Consider the following 11307-nt stretch of genomic DNA (forward strand, 5'->3'; position numbering starts at 1 on the left):
ATCAGATCTCATTACAGATGGTTGCTGGGATTTGAACTCAGGACCTCTGGAAGAGCAGTCTGTGCTCTTAACCACTGAGCCATCTCTCCAGCCCCCCAAAAAGCTGGCATTCCTTTTTTTTTCTTTCTTTTTTTTTCGGAGCTGAGGACCGAACCCAGGGCCTTGTGCTTGCAAGGCAAGTGCTCTACCACTGAGCTAAATCCCCAACCCCCAGTCAGTGCTCTTTTTTTTTTTCTCTCTCTTTTTTTTTTTTTTTCTAATCTCTTTTTTTTTTTCTTTTTTTTTTTTTTTTTTTTTTTTTTTTTGTTTTTTTTTGTTGTTATTTGATCCCTTTCTGGGGATGCCCCTTCCCCCTTCTCCCCCTCCCATGCTGGTTTTTCCCCCCCGTCCCGTTGTTTCTTGACTCTATTTTTTTTTTTTTTTTTTTTTTTTAAGATTTATTCGGAGCTGGGGACCTGAACCCAGGGCCCAGATACCTAGGAAGAGGGCATCTGAGCTTTAAATCCCCAGCCCCCAGTCAGTTCTTAATTGAACTCAGCCACCTCCAGCCCTAAGAAAGTAATTTTTGGACTGGGGCCCTCCATTGGCACCTGCTTTTTAATGCCTGCACTCAGAAGGCAGAGGCAGGCAGGGCTTTATAAGTTCTAGGCAAGCCTGGTCTACAGAGTGAGTTCCAAGACAGCCAGAGCTATACAGAAGAAAAAAATATGTTTGCAATATTTCTAAAGACAAATTTTATTTTTAAAATAATGTCGTGGGGTTGGGGATTTATCTCAGTGGTAGAGCACTTGCCTAGCAAACGCAAGGCTCTGGGTTCGGGCCCCAGCTCTGAAAAAAAGAAAAGAAAAGAAAACAAAACAAAACAATGTCGTGTGTGTGTGTGTGTGTGTGTGTGTGTGTGTGTGTGTGCATCTGTGTGTTTGTGTGTCATGTGTGTGTTTGTGTGTGTGTGTCTGTGAGTGTATGTCTGTGAGTGTGTGAGTTTGCGTGTGTGTGTGTGTGCGTGTGTGTCTGTGAGTGTGTGGGTGTGAGTGTGTGTGTCTGTGTGTGTGTCTGTCTGTGAGTGTGTGTGTGTGTGTGTGTGTCTGTGTGTCTGTGTCTCTCTCTGTGTGTGTGTGTATGTTTGCAGTGCCATCAGAGGCCAGAGAGTGTATCAGATCTTCTGGGACAAGAGTTAAAGCAACTTGTGAAGCTACCATGTGGATGCTGAGAATCAAACCCTGGTCCTCTTGAGGAATATCCAGTACTCACCAGCTGAGCCATCTCTTTATGTCCAACTTCCCCTGTCCCTGTTTTTGAGACCTGGTCTCACTCTATAGTCCCGGCCTGACATTATGTAGACCAGGTTGGCCCACAACTCAGAGATCAGCTATCTGTGCTTCCTGAGTGCCGAGATTAAAGGTGTATAACACCATATCAGGCTTCCTAAAAACAACTTTAAATTTTTTTTTTTTTTTTTTCCGGAGCTGGGGACCGAACCCAGGGCCTTGCGCTTCCTAGGCAAGCGCTCTACCACTGAGCTAAATCCCCAACCCCTAAAAACAACTTTAAAAAAAAGTGGAGGAGCTTTTCTCCAAATATGGCAAAGAAATTGGACTGGGGAAAGCCCAAAACACAGGTTTCTCCCTGGCTGAGCAGTGGCTCATTCTTTCCACTTAGGAAGTCTATACATAAGCACAGACTTCTGCTCCCGCAGTTAGGAGTAGATTTGGCAGCAGACCAGTTCTATTAGAAAATAAACAGGACTGGAGAAATGGCTTAGCTGCTAAGAGCACTTGCCATCCAAGCATAAAGCCCTAAGTTCAAGTCCCTAGCACCCACATATAAAGCCTGAAACCCCAGAGCTGTGACAGTAAAGACAGCCTAGCTTCAAGGTCAACAAGAGACCCTGCCTCGAGGGAGTAAGATGGAGATTAGGACACCTGACATTCTCCTCTGGCCTCTCAAAGCTCACAAGGGCTCATGTGCACCACGCAAACATCTAAAGCACCAAACACGGACCCAGGTGCACTTGCTTGCATTTACCAGCCAGAGGCAGGTGGATTTCTCTGAGTTCAAGGTAGCCTGGTCTACATAGTGAGTTGAAGATCAACCAGAATTATGTGATGAGACTGGTCTCTGTATCCAAAAAGAGGGGGGTGTGATGGGGGGGTCTATCCTTCCTACACATCTTGGGTCTTTCACTGCTGGCTGAATCTTGGTTGCTGTCAAATATTAGTAAGGAAAAGGTCTGAGGACCAGAGTGTCAGGTGATTTGCCTGAAGAAACACAGGCCTGAAGGAGAAATTAGACCTTTGGAATCTAAACTACTTACACTCTGGCCCATCCCACCCACAAGGTCCTGCAGGTGGAAAGGCAGAGGTTTAAAGCCTCTTTCTAAAGAACAGGCTAGAGGGAACTCTGACCTGAAGCTCACCAGCTCCTCCACACCTTTCACTTTAGGCATGCCCCTGCCCCGTACCTGACAGCGTGCACATGCACCCAACTCCACAGTGCTTCGAAAAGCTGAGGTCTAGACTCCCCTGAACACTCTCAGCCAAGCGGAAGTTCAGGGTGCAGGTAGCTCAGTTAGTGGAGTGCTTGCCTCATACAACGCTGTTTCCTGTTCACCAGTGCAGTGTAGAAACCAGGCATGATGATGAACTTGGAAGACGGACACAGGAGGATCAGCAATTCAGGGTTAACCTTGGCTACCTATGAGATTCAAAACCAGTGTTCACTCATTTCGATAGGATCGAGAGATCTATCTTTAAAAAAAAGAACATGGGGTTGGGGATTTGGCTCAGTGGTAGAGCGCTTGCCTAGCAAGGGCAAGGCCCTGGGTTTGGTCCCCAGCTCCGAAAAAAAGAAAAAAAAAAGAAAAAAGAAAAAAAAAAGAACATAGGCTGGAGAGATGGCTGAGTGGTTAAGAGCACTGACTGTTCTTCCAGAGGACCTGAGTTCAAATCCCAGCAACCACATGGTGGCTCACAACCATCTGTGTGAGATCTAATGCCCTCTTCTGGTGTGTCTGAAGAAGACAGCTGATAACAGATTTTTATTATTTTATCGTGTATATGAGCACTGTTAGCTGCCTTTACGTGAGCCACCATGTGGTTGCTGGGATTTGAACTCAGGACCTCAGGAAGAGCAAAATGAATCTTAAAAAAAAAAAAAAAAAGCAAAAACAAGGCCAACCCAAACCACTTTAGTTAAGGACAGGCAGTACCCTGAGGACGGTAGTGAGCCTGCAGGCCTCCCAGGAAGTGCTTTATTATTGAAAACTTGGAAACAGGAACGCTCTGCCTTCTACAGTAGAGGAGGGCCAAATCCTTGGCTTCCTCTTAATTACATGATGAGATGGTGGTTGCAGGGGTTACGGTGGTCCACACCTATGATAATAGCTTATAGGAGGCTGAGGCGAGAAGATCGTAGAGTTTGAGGCCAGCCTGGACTACATAGCAAGATGTGGCTTCCCAGCTTGGCTCCAAGTTTCTTAGTCCATCATATGTGAGCGTGGCCATTAACTTCTTCATGTCCCCTCCGGGCACTTTGGAGGGTGGCCCTGGCCTGTGTCTTGAGCTCATGAAGTCAGTCTGTGTCCTATTCTGCTGTATCTCCTTGATCAAGGCTCCCCATCCTGTCTCCTCTAAGGTCAGGTGTTACACTGAGCTTCCTTGTAAGGTTTACAGTTCAGGAACAGAGAGTAGCTGTGGTCCCTGCTCTGTGTCTCAGAAAGTACCAAGACCGAGAGCCTGGGACACCTGCAGCAAGTGCAGCCCTTCTGCTCTGTGGCCCGGGATCCCACATCCACACCTGGGTAGGGGCCGGGCTGTGTAATCTGCTGAGCAGCTCCGCCATGGACGTAACACTCCCTTCCCTCATCCCTTCAGAGACTCTCTCTGCAGGAGATGTGAGATGGCTCCTGAGTAGTCCTCGCAGCTGGCCAGACTACTGAGCTCGACCCTGTGCTCCCGCAGAACCTTCCTCTCACCAGATCATCTGTACCCTACTCTGAAGAACAGGCAGTGGTGATCTGAGAGAGGAAACTGAATCCTTCTACCAAGGCCATGTATACCCTTCTCTTTGCTCACCCCTAGGACATGTTGGGACCCCTCCATTCACAACCAGCCCCAGAAACACGTTCTTGCCTTTTTGGGCATTGTGGCAGGTAGAATTGCAAAGTGTCTCCAAGATCCATCAGTCTTTGGGGTACACACCTCACCTAGGACCGAGCTCACTGTGGATTACTCCTGTGGATTGTGTTAGAAGGCACACCTTTCTTTGTATAAAACCATTGTCCCTTCAGGCTGCTAGGCTACCTTAGCTTTTTTGTTTATTCGGTGGATTAATTTTATTTTGAAACAGCATCTCACTAGGTAGCCCTGGCTGGCCTAACATACACTAAGAAGACTGGGCTGGTCTTAAACTCACAGATCTGCCTGTCTCTGTCTCCTAAGTTCTTGGACTAAAGAAGGCCTGAGTCCCCACGTTTGGCTCTATTTTTTAGTTTGTGAAAGAGGAATTCACTATATAGCTGAACTGGCCTAGAATCCGCAGTGATTGTCCTGCCTCTGCCTCCGGAACTGTGGAATTACAAGTATGTACTTCACACCCAACTGTTTTGAGGTTTTTTAGGATAGTCTTGCAAGGCAGCCCACGCTTGCCTTGAATTTCTCTGCCTATGCTCCCAGGGTGCTGGGTTTACAGGCAGAAGGGGCTGCGTGTGGCTCCTGTTACCTCCACAGATTTCTCTAGCTGGACAGCTGCAGAAAAGGAAGCCAGAAAGCACAGGAATGAGTCACCGTGTACCTGGGGTTAGTGACTCAGGCCCATGAGCCCAGCTACCTGGGAGGCTGAGGCAAAAAGATCAGAAATTCAAGGCCAGCCAGTCTGGGCAGCCTGTCTCAAAACGGAAGTAAGGCTGGTTCACTGGGGATAGGCATTTGCTGTGCGAACCTGAGGACTTACATTCAAGCCCAGATCTCAAAGGTGGAAGGAGAGGACTGACTTTTTTTTCTTTTTTCTTTTCTTTTTTTCAGAGCTGGGGACCGAACCCAGGGCCTTGCGCTTGCTAGGTAAGCGCTCTACCACTGAGCTAAATCCCCAACCCCAGGACTGACTCTTAGCAGCTGTTCTCTGACACACACACACACACACACACACACACACTAGTAACTAGTGAATAAAAACTAAAGGGCTGGAGAGACAGCTCGGAGGTAGAAAGCATTTTTTATTCTTGCAGAAGAGCTGGGTTCTATCGTCAGTGCCCACACGGCAGGCAGCTCAGAACCATCTACAACTCCATTTTCCGTGTGACACCCTCTCTGGCTTTCTGGGGCTCTGCATACGCATGATACACAGACACACATGCACAAAACCCATACACGTCAAATGATTTTTAAAAAATTTAAGTAAGTAAAAGGTAAGTGGGCAGGAGTGGCTGAGTGGCCATCTGGTGTGCAGGAGGCCTCAGGTTCAATCCCCAATGCTGCAAGATTGATAAGAGCATTTCTTCCTGTTGATTTGAAGACAGAGACAGCCTAGAGAGAAAGGTGGAGTTTTGAGGAGCAGAGAGGGACACCCAGCAGCCACTGGACAAGGCAATGGAGCTGTAATATCACCGTGGCAAGGAAACTGCTTTGCCTGCAGGGAGATGGACCTGGAAGTAGATTCTGGTTTCTATCCCTGCAACATTAAAAAATAATAAGAGTAAAGTACCAAGGTATTGAAAAACCAGAAAGCTCGTGGCTCCAGGTTGAAAGACAGAGGGGACACTAAGGAGGAAACCCTAACAGGCCCTAGCTGTCCAGGGCACTCGGTGACATCTAGAAGCCAACTGTGAATTGAGAACAGGGTTGCATCAGTGGGGCGGACCTACATTTGGTAACTTTGTGGTTGTGTAAGGGTATCATACTTTCTTAGGAGATACATGGTGAAAAATTTCATGGTGAAGGGTCATGCCCTGTATGCTGGTCTCTAATAGTTCAGGAAAAATGTGTGTGTGAGAGAGGGGAAGCAGATGTTACCCTAGAATATTAGCTGTCCACCAATCCAAATAAAGGGTCCGTGGTTGTTGATTGTTCTGTTCTTGCAACATTTCCGAAGGTTTCACAATTTTCAAAAAGAAAAACAAAGTGGCCTTAACCCAGGTATACCCTCCCCCACCCCTTCCCCCCAGCCATCTCCCCACCCCTCCCCCCATAATAGAGACAATTCTGGAGCCCCATTGCTCCTAGCCCTTAGGACAGGGGCTAAGTCTATTTATACTGAAAATGCAAAAACAATCAATTCTATTTTCATTCATATAACAAAATACTGTTCAGTAGTGATGGAATAAACTAGGGTTCCAGACCCAGCCACGCCACTCCCTGTATATAAACACTAGTGACCCATTATGTGGTTATTACACAGGGACCCACTTTCAAACTCACTCAGTGGACGACAAAATTGTGGCTCAGAGGTGCCAGGGGAGACCCTGGGGAGATACTGCGGTTGGCTTAGGAAAGAGCAGAAGGGCAGGATGTGGGTCTTGGGGTAAAGAACAGGCCCAGCTCATAGAGGTGTCCCGGACACCCCCTGGTGGTGATTCTAGGGAGCGAGGCTTGCAGAAGGACAAGCTACCTCCTCCAGGAGCTGCAGGGTCGGGTGGCTTTCTCTCCTTTCTGTATGTATTTGTAACTGCCACCCTTCCCTGCAGGAAAAGCTGAACTCAGATCCATCTCTCAGGGATCCTTGTTCACGTTCGTCCAGCTCACACTCCCTTCCCTACTGGCCATCTCTTTGCTATGGGAATGTGAGTTAGGGTGTTCCTGGGATCCTTGGTTAAGATAGCGGTTCCACATGTGTGCCATGCTGGCAGTGGTGGAGAAGACGACCAACCACACCTACGGATCTCCTACCACCAGGCACTCCGCCAACCCTCCTCATAATGTCCCTCCTTCGGAATCTCTGTTCACACAAGTGATGGGTCCTCCAATAAACATTTATTATTTCCTGTGTTAGTTTCTGAGGTTACAGGAAACAAAGTCAATGACCGTCCTTCCCAAGGGGATGCTGTAAAGGAAATAGATACTGGTGATGGGGTATGACAGTGTCACTAACAGGCCACCTGTACCTCTTCCATTATGGGGGAAGTGGATGGGGCAAGTGACTCAAGCAAGTTTCCAGGGGCACAGGAAGGTATCCTGGAGACATTGGGGTGTCTGAGAGGAGATTGGGAAGGAGCCAGCAAGGAGAGATGTTTATAGGTCCAGGGTCTGCTGCAGAGAGACCCACAAGCCAACAGGGATGAAGACACTGGCCCAGAGGGAGCTGAGTGTGCTCTGAGTTGAGACATTTCCCTGAACCACTGAAGGCTTCGATGAGCTTAGTGGAGACAGATGGAGGACACCCTGGCCAGGGGCAGGCTGCCATCCCTTCCGTCCTAAGCTAGCACCTGGGAGGGAGTAAGGTCTGGGCCCAAGAGTGTCACTCTACAGTGTCCATCTGTTCAGTCGGGGCATCATCTCCAGTGCCTACCCTACCAGGAGGTGTGGAACCAGCTTTGCAAGATGAGTAACTGAGGACTTTGTCCCCTCGAGACTGAGGCCAGGCAAGGATAAGATACACATTCAGATAAGGGAGGTGGGAGGGGCAGATACTGTGGATTCAGGAAGGTCCCTAATCTGCATCTTAGCTGTGGTGAATGGGAACCCAAGGGTGGAGATAGCTGAGGTAGAGGGGTCAAAGACACTCAGGAATGGAAACTGTGAGAGATAAAGCTGGGACCTCAGTCACCCATGTTGTTGCAAAGGTCCTCGGAGAAGGTCCTGTATGACTTTGGCCAAAGGTAAAAGGGTAGCTTCAAGTTCCAAGCCAGCCTGGGATGTAGAGTGAGAGAGACCATGTCTCAAAAATATGCAAAAAAGGGAGACCGGAGAGATGTCTCGGTGTGTGGGAGCGCTTGCTGATCTTCATAAGGAAGCACCCATGCCAAGTGTCACACGACCGTCTGACACCAGCCTGAGGGTATCTGGCATTGTCTTCTGTCTTCTGTGGATGTCCACACACGTGAGGCGCGTGTCTGTGCATGCACACCCACACATCTTTTTAATACATTTAAATTATATTTATTTACTCTCTGTGTGCAGATTGTGTGTGGAAGTCAGAAGATAAACTATGGAAGAGTCTGCTTTCTCTTTCCACTGTGTGGGCACCAGGGATTGAATTCAGGTCCTTAGATTTGGCAGCAAGTGTCTTTTCCTGCTAAGCCATCTTGCTGACTCCACAAATCTTTTTTAAGCCATCTTGCTGACTCCACAAATCTTTTTTAAAAAGACAATGGCACCTGGTGCACACCTTTAATTCCAGCACTTGGGAAGCAGAGGCAGGTGGATCTCTGTGAATTAAAGGCTGGCCTGGTGTACAGAGTGAGTTCTAGGACAGCCAGGGCTACACAGAGAAACCCTGTCTCCAAACAAGACAAATGGATAACAAATTTGTGGCTACACTGGGCTGTATGAGACCAACAAGAAAACATTTAAAAAGAAAACATTTTTAGTAGCAGGAACTAGTTTTTAAATAGAAATTTCCTCAAGTTCCTCTGCTAAGAAAAAGGATTTACAGATACAGTGAGATACACCTGTGATCTCAGCACTCAGGAGGGGAAGGTAGGTGGATCTCCAAGTTCTACCTAGTGAATTCAGGCCAGCCTGGTATACATACTGAGACCTGTCTCACAAACAATAGAATAGAAAGGGTGGGAGTGGGCTGGAGAGGTGGCTCAGTGGTTGAGAGCATTGACTGCTTTTCCAGAGGTCCTGAGTTCAAATCCAAGCAACCACATGGTGGCTCACAACCATCTGTAATGGGATCTGATGCCCTCTTCTGGTGTCTGAAGACAGCTACAGTGTACTTATATATAATAAATAAATCTAAAAAAATAGGGGGTGGGAGTGGGCTGAAGCAGGGTGGGATGGCAGTGCGTGTGGTCCTGCCCTCTCAGATGCCTCTGCATCAGCCTAGGCTGAGCCTAGGGAGCCTGAGTTTCCAGGTCTCTCAGAAGTGAGAATATCAAGAGAAAGGAGCAGTTGGAGAGAGCCCAGCCTGGGCATTAAAGTCCCCTGCCTCTGGCAGTGCAAGATAGAATCTCAGAATGCTTGGTAAAACTTAATTGGTGCATGTATGGGCTTGAGGGCATGGGGTTGGTTTCATGGGATGGGTGTACAAACACAGATTAACTGTGTGCAGCATGGGACTCCGTGACTACAGTGCTTAGGGGACGCCTGGGAGCAAGTGGGAGGCCCTGGGAGCCCAGGTGGCACTTGGAATCAATCACTTTTAAGAAAAGCCCTGGGCTGGGGAGACTGGGGGGTGGTGGTGGTGGTGGTGGTGGTGGTGGTGGTGGTGGTGGTGGTGGTGGTGTGGGGTGGGGAGTGAGGGGGGGTGGTGGTGGGGTGAGGTGGGGGGAGTCGGGGGTGGTGGTGGTGGTGGTGGTGAACACCTTTAAGCCCAGTGCTTGGGAGGCAGAGGCAGGTGGAGTTCGAGGCTGGCCTGGTCACCGAGTAAGTTCCAGGACAGCTAGATCTACATAGTGAATGAGACTCTGTCTCAAAACAAAACAAAAATCCAAGAAGAATCCTAGGCTACGGGCTGGAGAGATGGCTCAGAGTTTAAGAGCACCATTTGCTCTTCCAGAGGTCCTGAGTTCAATTCCCAGCAATCACATGGTGGCTCACAACCATCTGTAATGGGATCTGATGCCCTCTTCTGGTGTGTCTGAAGAGAGTGACGGTGTGTGCATATACATAAGTCACTTTTAAAAGATGACAAAAATAAAAAGAGTCCTGACTGGGAGTGGAGTTTAGCTCACAGTCTTAGCATTCAGGAGCATAGGGAAGAGGATCAAAACTTCCTAGTCACCCTACATTACACAAAGTTTGAGGCCAGCCTGGGCTACACGAGCCCTGTCTCTGAAACAGAAAAGCTTCTTGGTTAAGAACCAGGAAGTTATGGAGCCCACAGCACCTCAGAAACAAGGGTGGCAAATGCTTGGGCTGAGCCTGGAAAGAGATCCAGAGTGTCCTTGGTGCTATGCACAATGGCACAAGCCCACATACCTATGCACTGTGCGGGCAGAGACAGGTTCAAGGCTACACCAGTCCACATAGCAAGTTCCCACCAGCAACCAAGGAAGAACCTGGCAAAGAAGCTGGGAAGAGAACCCATGGGCGCACTGCAGGGCAGGGTTTCACAACGGGAAACAGGAAGGAGGGAGTGGTGAGGGAGGAGGAGCCTTGCCTTTGATATCCCCTCACTCCTGCCCCGCTCCTTCGCGTCATTATGGCTGGCATTGAGGCGAACATACCTGTGACCTATGGAATTGGCAGCCAGAGGCGAGATCAGAGTACTGGCTGTCAATTCATAGGTCAGAGCCCTGTGCACTCCATCTTGGCAGCCTGCTGACAGCCCACCACTCTTTGCCTTCCCAGCCTGAGGACTGCCATTGAGTTTCTCCTGGAGTGCTGGGTGGCTGACTCCTCTTCCTCTGCAGGCACCAGCCTCCACCCCAGATAACAGCAGCCCCACTGGAACCAGCGGGCACTTCCACATGGAGTTGCTGTTACAGGGGGTGGGAGCCATGGGGGTCAGAGCACAGTTGCAGGCACCTCCTTTCTGGCAGGATCCTGGGAAGAGCCCCACAGCTGCCCACTCATGCCCCTAGGCCTCTCGGCTCCAAGTCCACACTTTTTATTGAGGCTTCTTATCATTCATCCAAGGCCCACACCTGGCACCCCGTAGGACGCCAACCTTCTTCCTGGGCGAAGTCCAGGCTCAACCCTAGAGCTGCCTCATCAGACTGGGAGTGGTTCTGATTTACAACTCTACTGTAGCCCACTGACACCCACACCCTCTGCCCCGAGATCTCTTGTTTCCTCTTTTTCCTTCTAAACAGAGCTGGAGCCTACCTTCAGCTTCTGCCCACCCTCCTGGCTGCGGCCATGGGCAGAGGGACAGCAAGATGATTGGATTGTAATCAAAGATCTCTAAGGCCACTTGCCTGAGGGTGGCCCTATCCAGGAAGCTAGAAACAAGACCGAAGGAACAGGAGGGATGAGAGAGGGAAATGAGGCTGAACCAAAAGGAAAAAGGACAGACAGGAAGCTAGAGAGGTGAAGGAAAGAGGTGGGGGAGGGCAGGGACCCTCAGTGGTAGAGTATTTGGCTTAGGGCTTTGGGCTTAAGCATCAGCACAGCAAAAAAGGAAGAAGGGAGGAGGGAGTGGGGTGCTGCTACCCAACCCAGCTCAGTGAGTGCTAAGAGCAGGACTATAGCGAGCCAGTAGCTA

This window comes from Rattus rattus, chromosome 2 (assembly GCF_011064425.1).
Source record: "Rattus rattus isolate New Zealand chromosome 2, Rrattus_CSIRO_v1, whole genome shotgun sequence".
NCBI classification, from domain to species: domain Eukaryota; kingdom Metazoa; phylum Chordata; class Mammalia; order Rodentia; family Muridae; genus Rattus; species Rattus rattus.